Source organism: Dermacentor andersoni, chromosome 8, assembly GCF_023375885.2.
Source record: "Dermacentor andersoni chromosome 8, qqDerAnde1_hic_scaffold, whole genome shotgun sequence".
In the NCBI taxonomy this organism is placed as follows: Eukaryota; Metazoa; Arthropoda; class Arachnida; order Ixodida; family Ixodidae; genus Dermacentor; species Dermacentor andersoni.
In genome coordinates this window covers 28,755,189-28,777,368 of record NC_092821.1, presented here as the reverse complement: position 1 = coordinate 28,777,368, position 22,180 = coordinate 28,755,189, and the positions used below count along the sequence as shown (strand labels likewise).

Below are 22,180 nucleotides of genomic sequence, written 5' to 3'. Positions count from 1 at the left end.
CGATCAGTACAGTGAGGGCGAATTGTCTACCAAACAGCCGCCTGAAAAGCGAAAAGGAACTGAAATGTGAAGGACGTGGTGCTTCAGAGGCACTCACAAGCGCGATAGATGACGTAGAGTTATCGTGTGTGCGTTGATACGATAACCGCGCCGTGACATTTCTGTCGAGCTTTGTTGGGAGAGATCCAGTACAAAAGACTAAGCGCTGGTTTACCTCCGCCAAGGTGTTTCGCGAAATTGATTGCCCCAGCGTAGTAAAGGTCCATAACAGGCACATGGGTGGTGTCGACCTGCTGGACTTTCTGTTTGAACTTTACTGCATACATATCAGATGTCGAAGAAATGGCACTTTCGAATTTTTACGCCTATGCTAGACATCGGTAGTAACAGCATGGGTATTGTACAGGAGGATGCAGGAGCAGCTTAGGAGGAGACAAGTACTACCGCTGGCTCAATTAAAAGCAGAAATTGCAGAATGCCTTACCTCGCATAACACGTGCCTACCCAACTAGCGACCAGGAAGGACTTCTAGTCAGAACATCGAATTCCATGTTCAAGTCAAAAAAGCACAGGGACCAGTGGCCGCAATGCCACCCAAAGACGACCGATCTGACCAAGTCAGCCACTGGCCAGAATTGGACGAGAAGAAACAAGGATGTAAGCGGCCACCTTGCACAAACAAGTCGTTGGTAAGATAGAGGAAGTGAAACATTCATCTGTGCCTGAACGCAACAAACAACTGTTTCATTTCATTCCCCACATCGCACTAAAAAGACCACCGTCCGTGAAGCTTTGTTTTCCGCCCATGGCAGCAAGAGCGCTCAGCCATCTTCATGGTGTGCCATATTTGGCACAAAGCTTTATCTTTATTATTACAGTCGTGTTTGTTCATTCAATCAATAATGAAAGCTGAAAAAATGACTTTCATAATTCATGCAATAGAGGGTCAAAAGGAATCTCACATATTTTTAATTTGTGATCTCGCCTTTTAGAAACATATGTGGGCGGCTGAAAATACAATTACCTGGCTATCCCCGTATTAGAGTGGTATATGTTATGAAGAAATTTTAATCTGAGATTTCGGCGACGGTGTTCAAGAAGATGCCAATTTAATGCTTTTTTGCTTTCTGTCATGCTAAGCATCCTGTCATAATTGCCAAGGACAAACCGAACTGCCCTGTTCTGCCCTTTTTCTAGTTTATCTACAAGTTCTGTAGCATATGGATACCAGCAAACACACGCATACTCCAGTGTACTGCGCACATGTGTGAAATACAGTTGCTCCCTACGTTTCTGTGCCAAGCTACTAAAGTTACGTTTCGAAAAATCTAATGCTCCGACAGCCTTGTTCCTAACATGAGTAACGTGTCTGTTCCACCTTAGATCAGCAGAAAAAAATACACCTAAGTATTAATATTCTCACACTTGTTCAAGAGTAGCATTATTTATATTGTTACGATTGCTGTCATATGAGCTCTTCCCGGTAAAGGTGACGTGGACACTCTTTTTCTCATTCAGTGACATTTTCCATTTTTCACACCATGTGGCAATCAAATCCAAATCGTGTTGTAGTGCTTGTTGGTCAGATTCGCTGTTGATGACCCTATATACTATACAGTCATCTGCAAACATTCTAAATATTTATTTATTTATTTACATGTACCTTACAGGCCTTCGAGAAGGTATAGTGTAAATGGGGAAATACGGTAACATATTAGTATGGAATCGGGAAAGCAATAAACATCAGCATAATGAAAGGAGTACGCACAGAACATGGAAAATTATTACATTAGCAAATTCAATATGTAGAGCAATAACAATAAATGGTAAACAACAACATAATAGCATAATAACATTGTAAACGTTTTTGCATGTTATACAGTAGTAAGTATTGTAAAGAAATTGGGACCACTGAAATTCTTTAACTTGTAGAAAAAATGCAAGAAAATTACAAAAGACATGACGTGTTTAGACTGTTGAAACGGCATATTGATCGTTTAGCAGATTGCGAAATGCAGTGTGTTTAGATTGGCATGCAATGGTATCTGGTAGTGCGTTCCATAAACGGACCGCACGGGGCAAAGTTGAAAAATTAAAAGCGTGTGTGTTGCCATAAATCGCGACAGCGCGTCGACTTGGCGTTGACCTATTGAAACCCATGCGCTGATGTTCTCCTCTTCGTCGGGTTCGAAGAACGGCGGGCAGACTCCGATGGCGCTCGCCCTTCCAACTAGGGAGAGGATGCGCCCTCGCGGTCCGGGCAGGCTGCCTCCTCCAGTTCCTCTGTGATTAACACGTTTGTTAGAATATGGTGCGCAAAAGCTCCGTCAACGAGTGTGCTTACCTGCTTTCGGCGTGCAAGGCGGCTGCATCACGGCGGGCGTTATGCACATCTTTCTTCCACACGCCGCGCCATTGGGCTACAGTTTTCACTGCCGGGCCCTCAGCGTTCAGCAAGGCAGTCACTTGCTGCCAGAGCTCCTCCTTGCGCGCCGCCGTCAGCTGTTGACCCAGCGCACTCGACGCCTTCGCAAGGTAGGGGTGCTCTTCAACAAATGACACGAGTATATGGCGCTGCCTCGCTGAAACATGAGGACCCAGGTTCGGATTCGGCGCGCAAACTGGCAAGTCCAAAACGTAAACAAAGCGAGGCAACTTGTTTGCATAGCGTATGGCACACCACCTAGCGACTAAATAAGAAAACAACAAAAATAAAATTACAACTCTCAGTAGCCGTCTGCGCCGCAAGCTCACATTTATTACTCAAAATATATTTGCAAGTGTTCTATACAAACCAATGTTTTTTTATCAAACCAGCAACATCCTTCAATTGCTATACCGTCCCCCAAGTACAAACAAAAATGATGACGTGATCTTCCGGCAGACAGCCGCTCGTTGATTGGTTCCCCTCACGTCGCCCCGTTACACTCTTTCTCCGAGTGACGTAATCCAGACGTAACAGCCAAAGCGAACCGGTTCCAAAAGGAACCGCTACAGAATACGGTCCCAGCTCACACAGTCACTTCAAATCCGGCACCGCAACGAGCAACCGCGCAGCCCTCTGCACCGCAGGGAGTCTTACCCGTCCAATATGTCACTCTCCAAAAGGTAGAAGAGGTAGTAGCAAAAGCTATTCAGAGCCTTCAGACATCCCTACAAGCTACTATGCAGCAACAACTCACAGCTATACAACAGTCAGCGGCACAACAACAACAATTCGCAACTCAACAACAACACTCTAACACTCAGTTGGCGGAACGCATCATGAGACTAGAGGAACGCATACTAGCACTGGAAGCTCGTCAAAGCCGGCGCGCCGAGAAAACAGCTCATCAGACCCTACCAGAATTGCCAGATTCTCTGGGCTCCCCAGAACCCCATCTTGTGCACGCATCACCACCCCGTTATAACCAAGATGGTTCCGCCTCAACATATATGCAGTAAGCGCGGGGGCTCCCCAGGCGAAACCACGGTGTGGCAGTGGAATTGCCGGGGCTACAAGAACAAGCTGGATCACTGATACAATACATCGCTACATCAAGACCACCTGAAATCATCGCACTGCAAGAAACGAACACACACGTCCGCCTACCCGGACACGTCACTTATGGCACCGATACAGGCAGCAGCCTTCACACCCTGGTCAGTAAGAAGCTAGTGGCCGTTCAACACCATCTCCAGCAATCCGAATCGCTTGCCATTCTGCTCGAAATTATGCCACAGGCAACAAAGAAGAAGGGTCCAATGTTTGTTCTAAACGTCTACTGTCGGCCGAAAAGCGCGCCATCGGTCCTCAAACTGGTTTTGGAGCAAGCCACGCACGCAGCAGGCAACCATCCGCTTCTAATTCTGGGTGACTTTAACGCAACCCACCCCCTCTGGGGTTATACTTACACCAACCCCAGGGGAAACATGCTTCACAAAGTTATTGAGGACATGGATCTCACACTCGTCAACGATCCAAGGAATAGCACTAGGCTCGGCACAAGTGTTCAAAGAGACACGAACCCCGACTTAACCCTCACCAGAAGTATCCCCCAAGCTTGGTGGACCAATCTGGAGGAGTACCTAGGCAGCGACCACGCGCTGCTAGCCACCACTCTCCATGGGCTCGAATACAAAGCCAGGATAGGCACGGCTCGCCTCACAGATTGGAACAAGCTGCGGGAGATAAGAGAAGAAAGAGCTGCGAACGAACAGAGCCAACAGCTTCAGTCAATTAAGGACTGGATCACTCAGCTTCACAAGGATGTGAAGGCGCACACCAAGATGCTTGAAACATCCACCACCACTCCAAGCATCGACGCTCGCTTGCTCCACATGTGGGAAGCCCGGCGTAGGCTGCTGAAGCGTTGGAAAAGGCAAAGATTAAATCGCAAGCTCAAGAGGCGAATAGCACTACTCACACAAGAGGTCGCGGAATACGCTACCACGCTATGCCAAGAGAATTGGCTATCCCTCTGCGACAGCTTGAGAGGAAGACTGAGTACTTCCAAGACGTGGAAGTTATTAAGGTATTTAATCGACCCGGCCAGCAGCAAAACGGTATCCCACCACAATATGGCCCGAGTAATTCACCAATTTCCTGGAAACGAGGCGGACCTCCTTTTGACTCTCAAAGCCCAGTACTTCCCCACACAGCCATCGGAGCCTCTGCCACCCTACACCGGCACCCCTAACGAGCTCCTAGATGAGGACATTCATCTACATGAGGTAAGAGCGGCGATAATGGGCTTGAGACGCCACACAGCCCCGGGAATGGACCAAATTAACAATAAGGCACTTGTAAATCTTGACAGCCCCTCGCTACTAGAGCTTACCGCTCATCTTAACGAAGTATGGAGGAAAGGAAACCTTCCCGAGGACTGGAAAATAGGCGAGGTTCGTCTGATACCGAAGCCAGGCAAGCCACCAGCCATTGAGAACCTACGACCAATCTCCCTCACTTCGTGTGTAGGAAAGCTCCTAGAGCACATCGTTCACAACCGGTTACAACCATTCCTGGAGGACTCGGGGAAATTTCCAACAACGATGATAGGATTCCGTCCACACCTCTCAACTCAAGACATCCTACTTCAGCTGAAAGAGGAGGTGATTGTACCAGCGACACGCAACTCCCCCACGGCTATCCTCACCTTAGATCTTAAAGGGGCGTTCGATAACGTCAAGCACACAGCAATCTTACAGAGGCTAAACGCGCTGGGCTGTGGGGCCAGGACGTACTCCTATATCAGAGATTTCCTCTCAGATAGAAAAGCCATCCTAAAGGTCGGGGACAAAGCCACAAACCCCTTCCTACTGGGCGGGCGCGGCACACCACAGGGCGCAGTGTTATCCCCTCTCCTTTTCAATATCGCCCTAATAGGCCTACCGCTGCTCCTCAATAACATCCCAGCGATCCGGCATGGCCTATATGCCGACGACATTACCGTCTGGTCGTCCACAGGGTCCAATTGGGGAAATGGAGAACCGCTTGCAGGAAGCTGCAGACGTGGTGAGCGACTATGCTAAGTCATGCGGGCTCAGCTGCGCCCCCCAAAAGTCGGAAATACTCCTGGTCTCACCGCGAAAGAAGCACACATCCGACTCGCCCACTATCAACATACAACTGGAGGGACAAACCATCGTTCCGTCTCAGAGCGTAAAGATATTGGGAATGGCTTTCCAGTCGGATCGCACCAATACAATATTAATTCAAAAGCTTAAGAATACAACGGCCCAAGTTACGCACATGATCCGGCGAATACCAACCAAGACAAGAGGCTTTGGGGAGGCGGACACACTTCGGCTTGTCCAAGCTTTCGTCGTGTCTCGAATAACTTACGCTATTCCATACGCACTACTCAACGAGACGGAACTCGAGAAAATCAACACAATGATCAGAAAGGCATATAAGCAGGCGATGGGCCTGCCAATCAGTACGTCCACAGAACGCCTACTACGACTAGGTGTGCACAACACGGCCGAGGAGCTGATCGAGGCACATTTATCCAGTCAGCGAACAAGGCTGGCGGTTACGGAAGCAGGGAGGTCCATTCTCTTACGCCTGGGTCTCTCTGCCCCTCTGAGCCATCCGCCGCCTCAGACTGTGAACTTACCCCATGCTATCCGGAGAAACATCACCGTACGTCCTCTACCTCACAATATGCACCCAGTGCACCACGCAGAGCGAAGGGAGGCCCGCGCCCTGGCCATACACAAGCGATATAGGACTTTACCCTCTACAGCCTACACGGACGCGGCTTCTTACTCCAGACGCGCAGCCACAACAGCCACGTTAGTCGTCAACACAGAACATCGGAGCAGCATTTCGCTCACACGAAACAATCCCCTCCAAGCCGAGGAAGCGGCCATAGCCCTCGCGCTCTCCCAAACAGAGGTTGAAGTCATAGTGACCGATTCCCAACAGGCGTGCCGCAACTTTGCTAGCGGCAGAATTCATACCACTACGCTCCGGATCGTCAATCAAAAGCCGCCAACGAGATCAGTCATGATCATCTGGGCGCCACCTCATCAAGGCATTCCTAGCAACGAGGTCGCCAACCACGTGGCTCGAGATCTGACCCACCGAGCCGACGCCGAGGAATCTGAACCCGAGCGCATGCACCCTCTAGTCTCTTACCAAGACATCACACAACACTACAAGCTAACCCGCAGAACATATGCACCCCCAAACAAGTCGCTACCTAGAGAGCAGGAGCGATTCCTCCGAGCTCTACAGGTTAATACATTTCCCCACCCAACCAGAAATCACCTCATAGACCCTACACAATTCTCTCCGCAATGCCGCTTCTGCGCAGAGCCCGCGTCCCTCAGGCACATAGTAGGGGGTTGCAGAGCGGCACCATTAAATCCTCCGAACCCTTACCCCACTAACGAGCTTTGGGAGGGAGCCTTGGCCAGCTCCGACATCGAGGATCAGCAACGGCTGATTGCGAGGGCCCAAGACGCGGCCCGAGCTCAAGGCATTCTGGAATGAGGACGCCTCTCCAAAGCTTCATTCACCCAATAAAATGTTTATTCTCACTCTCTCTCTCGCGCGCGCGCTCTATTAAGCAGCGCGACACTTAAAACAATTATCCGAGATGCCACGGGGTACTGAAACCCTGTAGCATTTAGCTTTGCACTAAGGACGTCTGTAGTTTGCATACACACTATAACTGCGGTCGCCGTTTCGCTCCAAAAAATTACCGTGATTTGAGAGAACTCTTTACCCAAGCAGACAATATTTTGCATAAGTACGCGCTCAACTAACCATCTGGCTGGTACAATCCCTTGTAATTCTGAAGCCAGCGTTTGCGTCAAGGAACAGCGATAAATAAAGAACGGAAATTTATAGCACATCTGAGAGCATCGTTTTAAAAAGGAACCGACACAATGATTGTAAATATCCGTCGCTGCGTGGCCTGGCTATTTGCAGCTGTGCACCGTGCAGGCTCGCAGACAGATAACAAATGCCGGGTGTGCGCAATCACAAGGCGAACTGCGTAGCAGATGGCATTCAAGTGGTAAATTGCTTCGCACGCTTGCGCACACGCTTCCTCCAAGCCCGCCGCAGCTATTAGACGTTTAGAATCTGTGTGGTCACGCTCGTGCGAAATGTTTTCAGAAAATTGGAAGCGCATGTCTTGTGCCCACAAATAAGCCTATGGAAGTGAAAGATAGCACAGTTCACTTCGCGTGGTACGCAAACGAGAGTGAAGCAAATCCGCCGTGCGGCGGCAAAAAAATTTTGCAGTCCTGGTTATAACGGGTTGAATGAAAACGGTGGTAAAGGAAGTTCTTCGCTGTCGTTTTGTTTGTTTGTTTGTTTGTTTGTTTGTTTGTTTGTTTGTTTGTTTGCGAAGTTATTGTGTAAACCATCTCAGGGTGACTATCGACATTAATGCGAGTTGCGGCGAAAATGTAACGACACACACTATTGCCACCAGCGAAACGTGTCATCTGTGTAAAGCCGCGCTTCTCACTAACGCTACTTTATGGCCACGCCGCGTCACCTTGCCGCGCTGCCGCTAGGTCCCCCTCAGTTTGTGGTACATGGCCAGTGGTATACTGCAGCAACAGACGTTGTCCTCCGAAGTAATGCTTTCCCGTTGTAAGATTCTATTCCTATGCATTGTTTCTGTCATTCGACCAAGAAATAAACTGTTGTAGTTTAAATTTTCTTGCGCTATTTCGGACCACACATCAGTGGAAGAAAATTGATATTTTGTACAGGCCATAAGAAATTGACTTCTAAACTTTCCTGAGCCTAGATGGACGGTGTTCATCTTGCAGCGGACATAAAATACGATGATGCTGCTGCTGCTGATGATGATGATGTGCATACCTGTAGGATAAACGAATTTCCGTAGTTATACTTTTCAGTACGGCACCGTACGGGTGTAGATGCCTTGCCTCGTTTGACCGTGGAAGTTTCAAAAGAACAGATCAATTTTCCAAAATTCTGTCCAGGATCTAACGACTATCAGTTAGACAATGGCGAGCTGATGGGGCCGGAGACTATCATACCAAAAGTACTTCACCTGTTTCCTAATGCGCCTGGCATAGGAGAGCACGATGGTTTCTGGCACATTCGCAGTAAGGTTTGCAGACATTCAATTGGGAGATCGTGACAAAATATGTTAAAAGATCATGTGAGATCTCATTCATGCCAGTAAAACAACGCGAAGTATTGGTCACCACCAGGTGAGCTCGTTCTGTGGAATCACACTGTTAGAGGCTACGAATTTGTGCACGTAGCTTTTGCAGAACTATAAATGCAAAGCCTTGGCGAGCACGAGACTCCATTATTTTTATCAGCGGTTTACTACGCTCAAGAATAGTGGCAGGAAATACAGCAAGAGAACATATCAGTATAATTAGCCTTCTGGACAGAAATATTAGCAAAGAAGCTGCATTTATAAGCAAATAGTCCCAGCAGCGGGGTGACAGCTATGGCGTCACGCTGCGATGCTGTGCTACATGCCACTTGTAGTGAGTCGGAATGGTCGAGAGGTTGATGCGAGGAATAAAACAATTGAAGTCAAAGTACACGGGCTTCGAAAGTGGCTGGAAAGGGGACATAAAAGTAGTGATAGCCCACCATAATGGGACGCATGCAATTAGCAGCGGGTGAAGCTATCATTTCTAGCAGCAACTGCGCACTTTTCCATGATCGCGCGCGCCCTATCATGAAAGCGATCTCCAGATGGTGGTGTTGTGTTCTCGCCACTCAGTTTGCATTGAAGCGATAGACAGCACGAAGGTCACTTTGCTCGCTGCTCTTGCAACGATTCCTCACGCTAGCGTTTTGACACCAAATGTACGGGTTTATCGAGTCCGATGAGCTCGTGTCTGCCTGTGCACGAGAACACCATGCTTGTAAATTTAAGTAGTAAGCGAGTGTTTCCAAGTTTATATGGCCGAAAAAACTGCTACCATTACTTCGTATAGCTGCCTACTAATTTGCTATCGATACTTCGCGTTTCGGGTGAAACTGCGGCATTCTTGTCCGCAAATTGCCTGAAACAATGCTCCCAGGACCGTCTCCAAAATTGTCCTAATGATCTCGAATGTTTAAACTCATATCGTTTAACAATTTCAATCTGCCGTCGCATACGACAATGCGGTAAAGAGAGTAGCAACCATACTGGCTTGTCTACCTCCTTACTACGACAAGCCTTATGAAGATCACTGGATAGCACAATATCCAGCCGTACATGTCATAGGATCGTTCATAATACATAATAAATGGAACAAAATGACTTATTCTTATATATTAGGCTTTTTTAATTCATCTGCAAAGTTACGATATATTGCAATACTAAATGTGGTTACGAGCACTCTTTCGCCGTTGTACCCATTGCGTCATGAGGATGATGAGAATGGTTCATTAAGGGATGGCTTAATGGCCTATTATGTAGAAGAGTGAACCGATGCCATAAAAGATCTTTAATATTAGTGTAAGGTACAAGACAACGTTCGAGCGGCGGCTGCAGTGATAAAGGTAACTAAAGCAGAATAAAGCAATAAGGTGAATTGTCTAGTCTGACAAAACTTTGTTTCACTACACTGATGTGTGGCGGCATAAGGTTTATCACCACGTAACAGCAATATTTTTGCAGTAGAACAAAATTTCGAAAGATTGACCATGATCTCACAGTTAGCAGGTCTTCGAAAGTCGCACTGAAGTGTCCGCCATGAAAAGTAAGAGTCAAGAACACCACAGTAAACTTCTGCCACCGAAGTGGTTGACGAACAATCATTGGGCTGCTTTCTGTGGTGCTATGTGTCTGGATTATTATTCAGAAGATAGTACGTGGCAGAAGCTCTTGCCTTTTATAAAATATACGTTGCAAGGAATGGCTCATAAAGTACGCCGCCAATTGTTAAATTCAGCATGCTATGGGTGAAATAAGCAAATTGTCAACAAGTGCCACAAGACCATCATGACAGTTGTCTTCCCTCTTGAACAATGAGAATTCACGCTACTTCATTGTGGAAGCATTCACATTTGTACATTCACTTTCTTTTACTGCTTTAGTAGGCGGTGACTTGCAATACATATTCTATATCGCCAGTAGAACAAGAGGAATTGTGAGCTTTGCTGGATAAAATGCAAAAAAGTAGCGCTACATTAAAAAGTACGCTGGCGTAAACAGAAGTGAACATATAGAGTTCTGCATTCACATAAATAAAGATAACCCATTATCCCATGAAACGATCATATGTGCGATATTTGAGGTTTTATGTGCTGCCGTTATTGCTTGTTAGTCACATGTGTTGGTTCAGGCGAGACAGCCGAGAAATTGAGTTTCCCGGATGTGATTACTTTTGTTTTGATGGTGAGTTGGGCTTCCATGTCTGTTTGTGTAATGCTTTGTTTGTTAGTGTGCATAGGTGTTTGCCTGAAGATAGTGCACATTGTTATCAGCTTTGGTGGTTCAATTCGTTAAAAAGATTCTTGATGGAGCTGATGCTTTGACATGAAGACCTTCTCCGCTCTCCTTAGCGCCATTTTTATGTTTGCGTGTCTCACCCTCCACCACCCTCAGTGAGGCTAATGAGGGGAATAAGCCGGGGGGCAGTGCGGGGTATGGTGAACGCCTTGTTTGAACATTCTTTTAGAAAGGTGAAAGATGTCTTCTGCGAAGAACATTCTGTGGAAGCAGTGACATATTATTCCATCTAGGTCCGCCGGATCTTGCTTAAGAGGAAGCTTTAGCTCGGGCCCAACTCCAACTTTGCCTATTCAAATACATGTAAAACGCTAAAATGTTTTTCTGAGATAACCCCTGGACCGATTTTAATGAAATTTGTTGCATTTGAGAGACCCAATTAAATTATAGTGACTGTTGGAAGCGGAATTTCGATTGAGGGCCTGAATTTTGTTAAAAAGATATTCAAATATCCGACAGTTTGAAAGAAATAGAAGCACGAAGTTTACAAATCCATAGCTCTGCATCAAGAAATCATATCGCGGTTCTGTAAACAGCATCCATCAGACCAATCAAAGCGGACCAATTTTACGTGTCATTTAACATGTTATGTGAATTTGTTACGTTGTTTACAAGGGTTCTGCAAAAGCTGTATTTACATATCACTAAAGTTTTTTGAGATTCATGTCTAACATGACTTTTGTCCGCTTTAGATGTACTATTAGATGCAATTCACAGAATTGTGATACCATTTTTCGTTGCCGAAAGACAGAGTTGCACACTTGATAGTCTCGTTTTCTCGAAATGTTTGATTTTTGCCAATTCTTAATAAAGAATTCACAATCTCAATCCAAAGTTCCAAACAAACGGTCGCTATGTTTACGTTTTTCTTTTAAATGTAACAAATCTCGTCAAATTTGGTGCAGTGGTTGCTGAGAAAAACGAATTCTCATTTTACATGTATTTAGATAGTAGCACCCGAGCTAAAGCTTCGTCTTAAGAACGTGGCATTAGTTCATGGTGTCATTTGGTTTTGGCACCACACGCCACGTGCTCGCTCGCACTATTTTTTGAAAGGAAGCCTCCGCATCCATTGTTTGGGGCACCATCAACTACACAAGCGGTGTTACAGCTTTGGCGGAAGCCATCGCAACTTCACCTGGTCGCTAAATATCCGACCTTAAGCTCTTCTCGCGTAATTAGCGGCACGCATGTTTCCAATGTTTCCTTAGGCCACCGAGATAGTCCATATTCTTTTATAACCATTACAGGATGGTAGCACGCGGTACAAGGTCACGCCATCTAAGAAATAAATATTCCAATAGGCGGCGCCAGGGCACCGTTTCAATGTGTACACCACCGTGCCACAACCTAATTACTCAATTTAGTGCAACACTTTTGTCAGTGCGCAGATTATTAGCTCCGAATCCGTAAGCTCCGCGAGCTGATCGGCTGCTCGAGGAAAGTCTTTCTCAAGAAATTTGATGCCACACTAATATAAATAAGCGGTCATTTCCATGAATTTCAGAGTGCCACTTCACTGGTAGCACGTCATTTATTACAGCGAAACCGTATTACAGCGTATATAGCAAAACCAATTTGTCCCTCCGTCTGTCGGGCACCGGTACGCTCAAAACTCTTCCCGCGCAACCCCATGTGCATGCGCGGAAAAAAAGAGAAAGAGAGGTGTGCGGTTAGCCGTACCAGTAGTGATGTCATTGCTCTCCGTCGCAGCCGATCGCGCGCGCAGCAGTTTCTCTCCCTCCGAAATGGATTGGCCACGCGTCTTACGTACTCCTCAGGAGCAGGAAGCTTTCGATTTGCAACACCACGAGCAGGACAGAGAACGGGCTGCTCTACGCCGTGATGATGCTACAGCCCGGGCACAAGAACAGACTCGTGTAGCCGAGCGCAAGCAGCAACTACGTACCGAGGATCCGGCAGCCTAACAACCTATCGATTATTGAATCGTCGGGATTAACCCAGTGATAACCACCGGGGCCACACGTTTCTCTCGCTGGTGTACCGCCTGTATAGAATGCTTGCGCTGTGATTTTTCCATTTACACCGAAAAAATATTCTTGTTCTTTCATAGGATTTTATTGCTCTGGTGCATGGGTAGCAAAGTATCTTTTTAGACGTAGGGTAGCTGTCTCCGAGGCCGACTTCTCTGCCAAACGTTCAAGTGCTATTTTATTGCGATTACAGCTTTTTGAGATGTTCACCCACTTTGTGGCGTGTCCGTCTGTGTGTTCGTTTCTCCATTTGTGTTCGGCTAATCTCTTTTACGAGAGCTTTCGTCACTCGGTAGCACATTGTCTAATCGGTACAGCATCGGGCTGCTTTGCGGAGAGAACCAGATTCAAAACCAACCGTCAGACTGGGTACGTGCTGTCTTCATTGAACATCGTTCACACAAGCTAGTTCACTGGCAGTTTGCCAGTTTTCAATGACAAGAAAGTAGTGGTGCATCCATCATTTCAAGATGGTAACGTCATTGAAATAGTAATTTGTCTCATAACAGCCACGATAATAGCCGCGTATTAGGTAGTATATTATAATGAATAATATGGGGGGGCGTAAGTATTAGGATACTTCAAGCGGTTTCCTGGCGGTATTGAGGCGTGTACTTATTTTTTTAACCTAATAACAACTTAAACTCATTGCTCAGAGCAGGACACGATCAATTGAAGTCGTAGTGCTGGAGTGAAACGGACAGACATACAGACAGACAGACAGACAGAGAGACAGACAGACAGACAGACAGACAGACAGACAGACAGACAGACAGACAGACAGACAGACAGACAGACAGACAACGAACTTTATTTAATTCTGAGGAGCTACTGTCAGGACCTCCTAACGGGAGGCCTTTGTAGACTCTGTCCGCACCCACATAGAGGACAGAACGCCGTGACGCTCCGCCCTTTCCTGGGCCCTCTGGATAGCCTGGGTTTGATTTTGGAGTACCGTGCTTCTGATGGCCTCCTCCCATTCGGCTTCGCTGGAGAGGAAGTCGTTAGGCAACGCGGGACATCGCCAAAGCATGTTAGCTATCGAACAAAGCGTTTCACTGCAGTCGGGACAACTAGGCTCCACATCGGAGTGCATCCTGCTGATTGGATTGAATTAGATTGGAATGGGGTGAACTTTATTTATGCCTGCAGTTGGGCGCTCGCGCGCCCAGACGAGGGCCTACGTCATTTACGAAGTCGCCGTTACTCGGCATGGGTCACCGCTCGCCGTTGCCGGCTCGCTGGGTCCAGACCTGCTGGACGGACCAGAGCTGTTCGTCTCTGTCGTAGCTCTTCGCGGCTACCTCGAGCCGCGGTGGGAGCGTTCTTGATTTTTTTATCTTCTGGATTTTTAACGCAGTCCCACAACATGTGCCTGTAGTCTGCGGTCTCGTTCCGGCAGACTGCACTTATCGGTCGGATATGTCTCGGGGTACATGCGATTCATCAGTCTTGGGCTCGGTAGCGATCCGGTCTGGAGCTGTCGCAGTACTACCGCCTCCGCTCGACTTAGCCTCGGGTGCGGGGGTGGGAGAGTCCTGCGAGCCAGGCGGCAGGCCTTCGTTATGTTATTGTAATCCGTCATGCGGTCCTTGGTTCCGAACCACGCCGGACGGTCGGTCGCCGGGGCGCGGTTGGTTAGCTCTCCCGCCGCTGCGTGTGCCGTCTCATTCTGGTTCTCATTGCGTTCCGACGCGTCGCCCGCATGCGCCGGGAACCACTTGAGTCGTACTTTTCGTTCTTGTAGTTTGACCACTCGCAGTACGCGCTCAGCCTCCCTGCAGATTTGGCCTTTGGCGAAGTTTCGCACCGCCTGTCTCGAGTCACTCAGCACCGTGTGGCAGTCTGCGTCGGCGATGGCCAGGGCGATGGCTGCCTCCTCCGCTTGTTCCGCTCCGGCGCTTCTCACGCTCGCTGCCGTCCTCGTGGCGCCGGTTGACGCCTCTATGACGACCGCTGCGAAGGCGTTCCGTTGGTATTCGGCCGCGTCCACGTACAGCGCGTGTTCGTCGTTGGCATGCTGGTCGATGAGAGCCTTCGCCCTCGCCGCTCTTCTTCCCTTGTTGAACTCGGGATTCTTGTTCTTCGGAATGGGGTCGATTCTGGCCTGCCGTCGGACCTCTTGGGGGTCGGGGAGCTTCACCTCCACCTAGTTCGAGCGTCTAATTCCCACATCGTCCAGTATCTTCCTCCCAACTTTGGTCATGGACAGCCGCTCCATTTGAGAGGTCCGTTGCGCTTCGGCTATTTCTTCGAGCGTATTGTGTATCCCGAGTTGTAACAAGCAGGTCGTGCTCGGGGACTCGAACAGGCCCAGCGCCATCTTGTACGCTCTTCTGATGAGCACGTTGATTTTGTTACGTTCGTGTTGCAGCCATCTGTGGTAGGCTGCAATGTACGCGACGTGGCTGATGACGAAGGATTGGACGAGCCTAATTAGGCCCTCCTCTCTCATGCCAGCCTTCCGGGAAGTGACTCGTTTGAGGAATCGAATCGCGTTGGCTGCTTTTCCCTTGAGACGGGTGATGGTTTCGCCGTTTCTTCCGTGCTTTTCGATGACCATGCCTAGGATCCTAATTTTGCTGACTTTGGGAATCACGTTGCCAGATTTGGTTACGATTCTGATTTTTTTTTTTCGTTTTCGCGTTGTCTGGTCTTGCCTCTGCTGTTTTTGGTAGGTGGAAGTATGAGAAGCTCCGATTTGCTCGGCGAACATCTCAGTCCGGTGCCTTCCAGCTGGTCTACCATTGCGTCGACGGTGGCTTGCAGCGCTTCCTCGATGTGGGCATCGCTGCCATCGGTCACCCACAGCGTGATGTCGTACGCGTAGATGGTGTGCCTGACGTCTTCGATGTCCCCGAGCTTTTCGGCCACTCCGATCATTACCAGGTTGAACAGCATCGGCGAAATCACCGATCCCTGCGGTGTGCCGCTACCCCCGAGCTTCTTCTCTTGCGTCTGTAGGTCGCCTGCTCGTAGCTCGACGGTCCTGTCCATGAGAAAGTCCTTGATGTAGTTATCTGATCTTTTGCCCATGTTGAGCTTGGAGACTTGGGACAGAATCGCCGAGTGTTTCACCTTATCGAAGGCGCTCTGCAGGTCGAGCCCTAGGATTGCTTTGTTGTCGCGGGCGCTGCCGCCATCATCGATGATTTGGTATTTGAGCTGCAGCATCGCGTCCTGCGTGCTGAGGCGCTGTCTGAAGCCGATCAAACTGGCCGGGTACAGCCCTTCTCGTTCCATGTAGTCTTGCCACCTGTTGAGCAGGACGTGCTCCAGCACCTTGCCCACGCAGGACGTGAGCGAGATGGGCCGGAGGTTATCCGTGTCCGGCGGCCTCCCCGGATTGGGGATCAAGATGGTCTTACCTGTCTTCCACAGCTTTGGCAGCGCGCCCGCTCTGCAGCACTTGAAGTATTTTGCGAGGTTTTCAATCGAGCCGTCGTCGAGGTTCGGCAGCGCCTTGTTCGTGACGAGGTCCGGGCCGGCTGTCGACCGGCTGTTGAGGTCGTGCAGGGCCGTGCGTACCTCCTCAACGTCGATGTAACGATCGTGCTTCGCGTTAGGCAGGCCGCTGTACGGTGCGTGTTGTTCGGTGGATGTAGTCGGCAAGTATTTGTCGTTAATGCGCCTGGTGACTTCGTCGACGCCGTGTGCTGAGACCGCCCGATGTATAAGCCTGGCGAGTTTGTCCCTTTGGTGCGACTTGGTCTTGGTTTCGTCGAGCAGGTGCCGCAGCAGGTTCCACGTCTTCCCGCTGTGCATCTGCCCGTCTGCCGCGTTGCAGATCTCGTTCCACTGCTGCGTGCAGAGAGCGCGGCAGTGATCCTCGATCGCTCGGTTCAGCTCCGCCACCTTCTTTCTGTGTCTGCGGCTAAGCCGTTGTTTCTTCCAGCGATTGAGTATCGACTGTTTGGCTTCGATGAGATGCGCAAGCCGGCTGTCTACTTTGTCGATCTCCGCGCCCGTTTCAATTTCTTTGGTCGCCTCGCGTACGTTCTTGGTGATTTCGGCCGTCCACGAGTCGATGTCTTGGATCTCGTCGTCACCGTCGCTCTTCTGTCTTCTGGCGTCTCGAAAGGCATCCCAGTCTATCCATCTGTGTGTTTTGATGCTGGTGTCGTTGTGTTCCGGTATCCCCGCAGGGGCGTCTGCGTCAGCAGGCGTTTGGTGTGTTGCGACACCACGTACCCGAGCACACGAGGGTTGGACCCTCCCGCGTGTAGCCGTGCGCGGCTTAGCCGTGTCTGGGGAAAAGGGGATCCTGGGGGTTGAGCCGATGCTGGGTGTTTGGACCTTTAAGGCCCCCCGGCGGAGGCAACACACCTCTTCGGCCTCGGCTTCACATAGACGGCACCCCCGGACTGACCCACCCGGGGGAAATCGGCAGTCGCCTTTTCCTGTCCTCCTCTCCAGTCTTCGTCTTTCTCTCTCGCCTTTTTCATCTTTCCTGTCTTCTCTTCGCTTCTGCTAACTTCCTAGTCTCCCGGCGGCAAGGGTTAACCTTGTGTAGCTAGCCAGCCTTGGTTATGCTGTATTTGGTTATAGCAGCGATGTACGGCTGGCGTTGGCAGGGTTTCTCTAGCAGGAACTCCTGTCACGTCCCGCTGTTGGGCTCCATGGTGGGTGGTCGGCATCGCGGCCGAAAACCCTACTGTACTCATGGAAAACGCTTTTCCTAAACTCCCTGATCGCCCTCACAAACGAGGGCGCACCGAAGATCTCTTTCAGTTTTTCGGACGACAAGTCCAGAACTTTCCTACATATCATGTGATCCACTCAGAAAACCCAGACAAACTAGTGCGTAACATTTCACCGTTCCTTGTTTCGAAGTCTTTAACTGAAGTTTTTGGAACAGGATATAAGGCGTCGAGAATGACAAGTGGTGATCTTCTCTTGGAGCTCCACGATAAGAAGCAGTACGAGAAACTGCCGAAACTTGTCTCATTTGGGGAGACCCAAATAACAGTTACTCCGCACCGAACCATGAACACCACCCGCGGCGTTGTCTCGGACGATGACATGCTAGAGCTCACTGAAGCTGAACTCTTGGAGGGCTTCAGTGAACAGAATGTCATAAATGTTAAGCGAATTAAGATCAGGCGAGACGGTAAAGAGATCAATACGAAACACCTGATACTCACTTTCGGTTCAAGTGTCCTCCCCGAGTCCGTCGAGGCCGTTTATATCAAACTTCGTGTTAGGCCATACGTGCCCAATCCTCTTAGGTGCTTTAAGTGCGAAAGGTTCGGCCACAGTTCACAGAACTGTCGAGGCCGGCTGACATGTGCCAAGTGCAGTGACAATGAACATTCTTCCGAAACATGCCAGAAAACTCCACATTGTGTCAACTGTGATGGCGAGCATCCCGCATATTCGCGCTCATGCCCGTCCTGGAAAAGAGAAAAGGAGATTGTGACAATCAAAGTAAAAAAAAACATATCTTTCAAAGAGGCACGTAGGCGGGTGTCATACCTGCCTAAGAGCAGCTTTGCCGAAGTGGCGCGTAAGGGGGCAGCGTCACAACGGCCTCCGGCGGCTGTCCGACCCACAGGCAGTGAGTCGGCAGTTACGCCATCTGCCCCCGCGGCGGTTGCAGCTAGCGCTGCTCCGCCAACCCAGCAGACGGGGCCATCGACCCCGAAGGTGGGCGCAGCCGAAGCTGCCCCAACCTCCAAGACCCCTTCCAGCGCTGGCAACGGCCAGCGCAGCCAAATCCCTCAGGGAGCCCCATCGACCTCCGGGCTGGTGGGCGCAGGGGTCTTGCCTTCCGGGGCAGGACTCTCTCGGAAAACCTCTCGCTCGCAAGAGCGCTTGTCCGGTGTCTCACAGGAGGCAATGGACACCACACCTGTCCCCAAGGCGCACCAAACGCCTAAGGAGCGTCGAGAATCGCTCGAACGCTTCAGAAAGAACAAAACACCTATTACAGGGCCTCGAAATGGCTCTGTAATGTAAGGCATCCCTTCCGTTTCCGTAAACACAGCACCTATATTTCTTTAAATATGGATACACAAATCATTCAATGGAATGTCAGAGGTCTTCTTAGGAATCTTGATGATGTGCGAGAACTCATCCATACACACAATCCAAAAGTGCTGTGTTTACAGGAAACACACCTAAAATCAAAATGCACAAACTTTCTTCGACAATATGTTACTTTTCGGAAAGATCGCGATGATGCTGTCGCATCATCGGGCGGTGTTGCAATTATAATTCAAAAAAGCGTAGCCTGTCAACGTTTACAGCTACGAACGGCCCTTGAGGCAGGGGCGGTTCGAGCTGTTCTCCTTAATAAGCTCGTCACCATTTGCTCGCTTTACGTACCCCCACACTACAAATTAAACAAACATGAATTTCAGTCATTTATAGACGAACTGCCAGAACCTTATGTCGTTCTTGGCGATTTCAATGCGCACAGCTCCCTGTGGGGCGACTCTCGTACAGACGCGCGAGGTCGTCTTGTTGAACAGTTCCTTTTTTCTTCTGGAGCGTGCCTTCTCAATAAGAAAGAACCTACATATTACTGTCTTGCAAACAGAACCTTTTCTTCAATAGATCTCAGCATAGTTTCCCCGTCTATACTGCCCGAACTCGAATGGGAAGTTACGAATAATCCCTACGGAAGCGACCACTTCCCCATACTATTAAGAACACTTAAAGAAAATGAATATCCACCACAGGCTTCTAGGTGGAAGATTGACACAGCAGACTGGGAGGAATTCCGAAACTTAACTAGTATATCATGGGATGACATGTCTTCTTTAGAAATCGACGCTGCTGTGGAGTACTTCACAGCCTTCATAATAGATGCCGCATGTAAATGCATACGTGAAGTAAGTGGCTCGGCATGCAAACGGCACGTCCCGCGGTGGAACGATGAATGCAGAATCGCACGTAGGAATCAGAACAAAGCGGGGGGGTTGCTACGCGCTTCGCCCTCTGCAGAAAATCTTGTCAACTTTAAGAAAGTAAAGTCCCAAGGCAGGAGAACCCGCCGACAGGCTAGAAGAGAAAGTTGGGAGAAGCTTTTATCGAGTATAAACTCTTATACAGATGAGGCCAAAGTATGGAACAAGGTAAATAGAATTATAGGGCGACAAACATATTCACTTCCTCTGGTAAATACACAGGGCGATACACTGAAAGATCAGGCAGACTCACTTGGGGAGCACTTTGAGAGCGTATCAAGTTCAAATCATTATTCGCAATCCTTCCTGAAATATAAGCAAATAGAAGAACGTAAGCCATTAACAAGAAAATGTCGAGAGAATGAGCCTTAGAACCGTCCATTTAGTATTGCCGAATTGAGAGCTGCCCTGAGCGCATGCAAGAGCTCCGCACCAGGATCTGATAGAGTCATGTACGAAATGCTCAAAAACTTACACAATGATACGCAAGTTACACTACTCACACTTTTCAACACTACTGGAATGCAGGGTACCTTCCAACCGCGTGGAAGGAAGCCATTGTGGTCCCTGTTTTGAAACAAGGCAAAGACCCTTCCTCAGTGGCAAGTTACCGTCCGATAGCCCTCACAAGTTGCATTTGTAAGGTGTTTGAAAATATGATAAATCGGCGACTAATTCATTTCCTTGAACAGAGCAAAATGCTTGATCCTTATCAGTGCGGCTTCCGAGAAGGGCGCTCCACAACTGACTATCTTGTACGTGTAGAAGCAAATATTCGGGACGCATTTGTACACAAACAGTTTTTGTTATCCATATTCCTAGATATGGAGAAGGCGTATGATACGACGTGGCGTTACGGAATCTTAAGAGACTTGTCAGAAATGGGCATCCATGGTAATATGCCAAACCTCATAGAAAGCTATTTGTCCAGTCGTACATTCCGGGTAAAAGTCGGTAATGTACTTTCGCGTCCTTTTACGCAAGAAACGGCTGTACCCCAAGGAGGCGTGCTCAGCTGCACACTCTTCATCGTGAAGATGAACACGCTTCGCGCTTCATTACCACCGGCAATATTTTATTCTGTCTACGTGGACGACATTCAAATAGCTTTCAAATCCTGTAACCTCGCAGTGTGCGAGAGACAGGTACAGCATGGCCTGAACAAAGTCTCAATGTGGGCAGACAAGAATGGATTTAAGATCAACCCTAACAAAAGCTCTTGTGTTCTCTTTACAAGAAAGAGAGGCCTGGTTCCGGATCCTTCCTTAGAACTGTGTGGACAACGAATACCTATCAGCAAAGAGCACAAATTCCTAGGTATCATACTTGACTACAGACTCACTTTCATTCCACACATTAAATATCTGAAAGAAAAATGTCTAAAAACAATGAACTTAATGAAACTTCTATCCCAGACTACATGGGGTAGTGACAGGAAGTGTTTAATGAACCTATACAAGAGCCTAATTCGGTCTGTATTAGATTATGGTGCTGTAGTATATAACTCTGCCTCCCCGAGCGCGCTAAAGATGCTGGACCCAGTCCACCATCTAGGAATCCGGCTGGCCACTGGTGCTTTCAGAACGAGTCCCATACAAAGTTTATATGCAGAATCGAATGAGTGGTCACTTCATATCCAGAGAACATACATCAGCCAAACATATTTTCTGAAAGTCCACTGAAATCCTCAACATCTCTGTTTTAATACCATTAATGACATGACATATGCTCCACTCTTTCGCAATCGTCCCTCCGTAAGACAGCCTTTCTCGCTGCGTGTGAGGGAGCTTAGTGAAGAAATGCACGTTCCACTCCTCGAGCTTCGCCTAATGCATCCAGCCAAGCTGCTACCTCCTTGGGAATGGCAGCTCATACAATGCGATATATCTTTCGTGGAAGTCACAAAGCATGCTCCAGAGGTTGAAATCCAGATGCGTTTCCGGGAACTCCAGCACAAATACTCCTGCACGGAGTTCTACACAGACGCATCAAAGTCACACGACGGGGTGTCCTATGCAGCCGTCGGTCCATCCTTCTGGGAATCCAACGTACTGCATCCGGAAACTAGTATCTTTACGGCTGAGGCCTACTCACTGCTGTCGGCCGTAAAGCATATAAATAAATCACAACTCCAGAAATCAATTATATATACGGACTCCCTCAGTGTTGTGAAGGCCTTGATGTCTTTCTGTAATCACAAAAATCCAGTATTTAATGAACTCTACTCCGCACTGTGCAAAGCATATATATCTAACCAACATGTGATCATATGCTGGGTGCCTGGACATAGGGGCATCGAGGGAAACGTTCTAGCCGACCAGATGGCCACATCAAT

At 48.6% G+C, this 22,180-nt stretch overlaps 2 long non-coding RNA genes and 1 pseudogene across 3 annotated transcripts in view; 1 reads left to right on the top strand and 2 right to left on the bottom strand.

The window, feature by feature from the left end:
• LOC126526306 (uncharacterized) overlaps positions 1-10,361 on the bottom strand; it is a 75,300-nt gene extending 64,939 nt beyond the window's left edge. The window contains exon 1 of one of the 2 annotated variants that reach the window (XR_011895956.1): positions 10,143-10,361. This is a non-coding gene — a long non-coding RNA (uncharacterized lncRNA). The remainder of the gene's footprint in view (positions 1-10,142) is intronic. The other variant, XR_007598512.3, reaches the window with a different exon arrangement.
• Positions 1-22,180, top strand: part of LOC129383541 (uncharacterized) — a 55,726-nt gene that overhangs the window by 26,447 nt on the left and 7,099 nt on the right. The gene's annotated exons all lie outside the window — the stretch shown is intronic.
• LOC140219941 (uncharacterized) lies at positions 14,124-16,108 on the bottom strand (annotated as a pseudogene).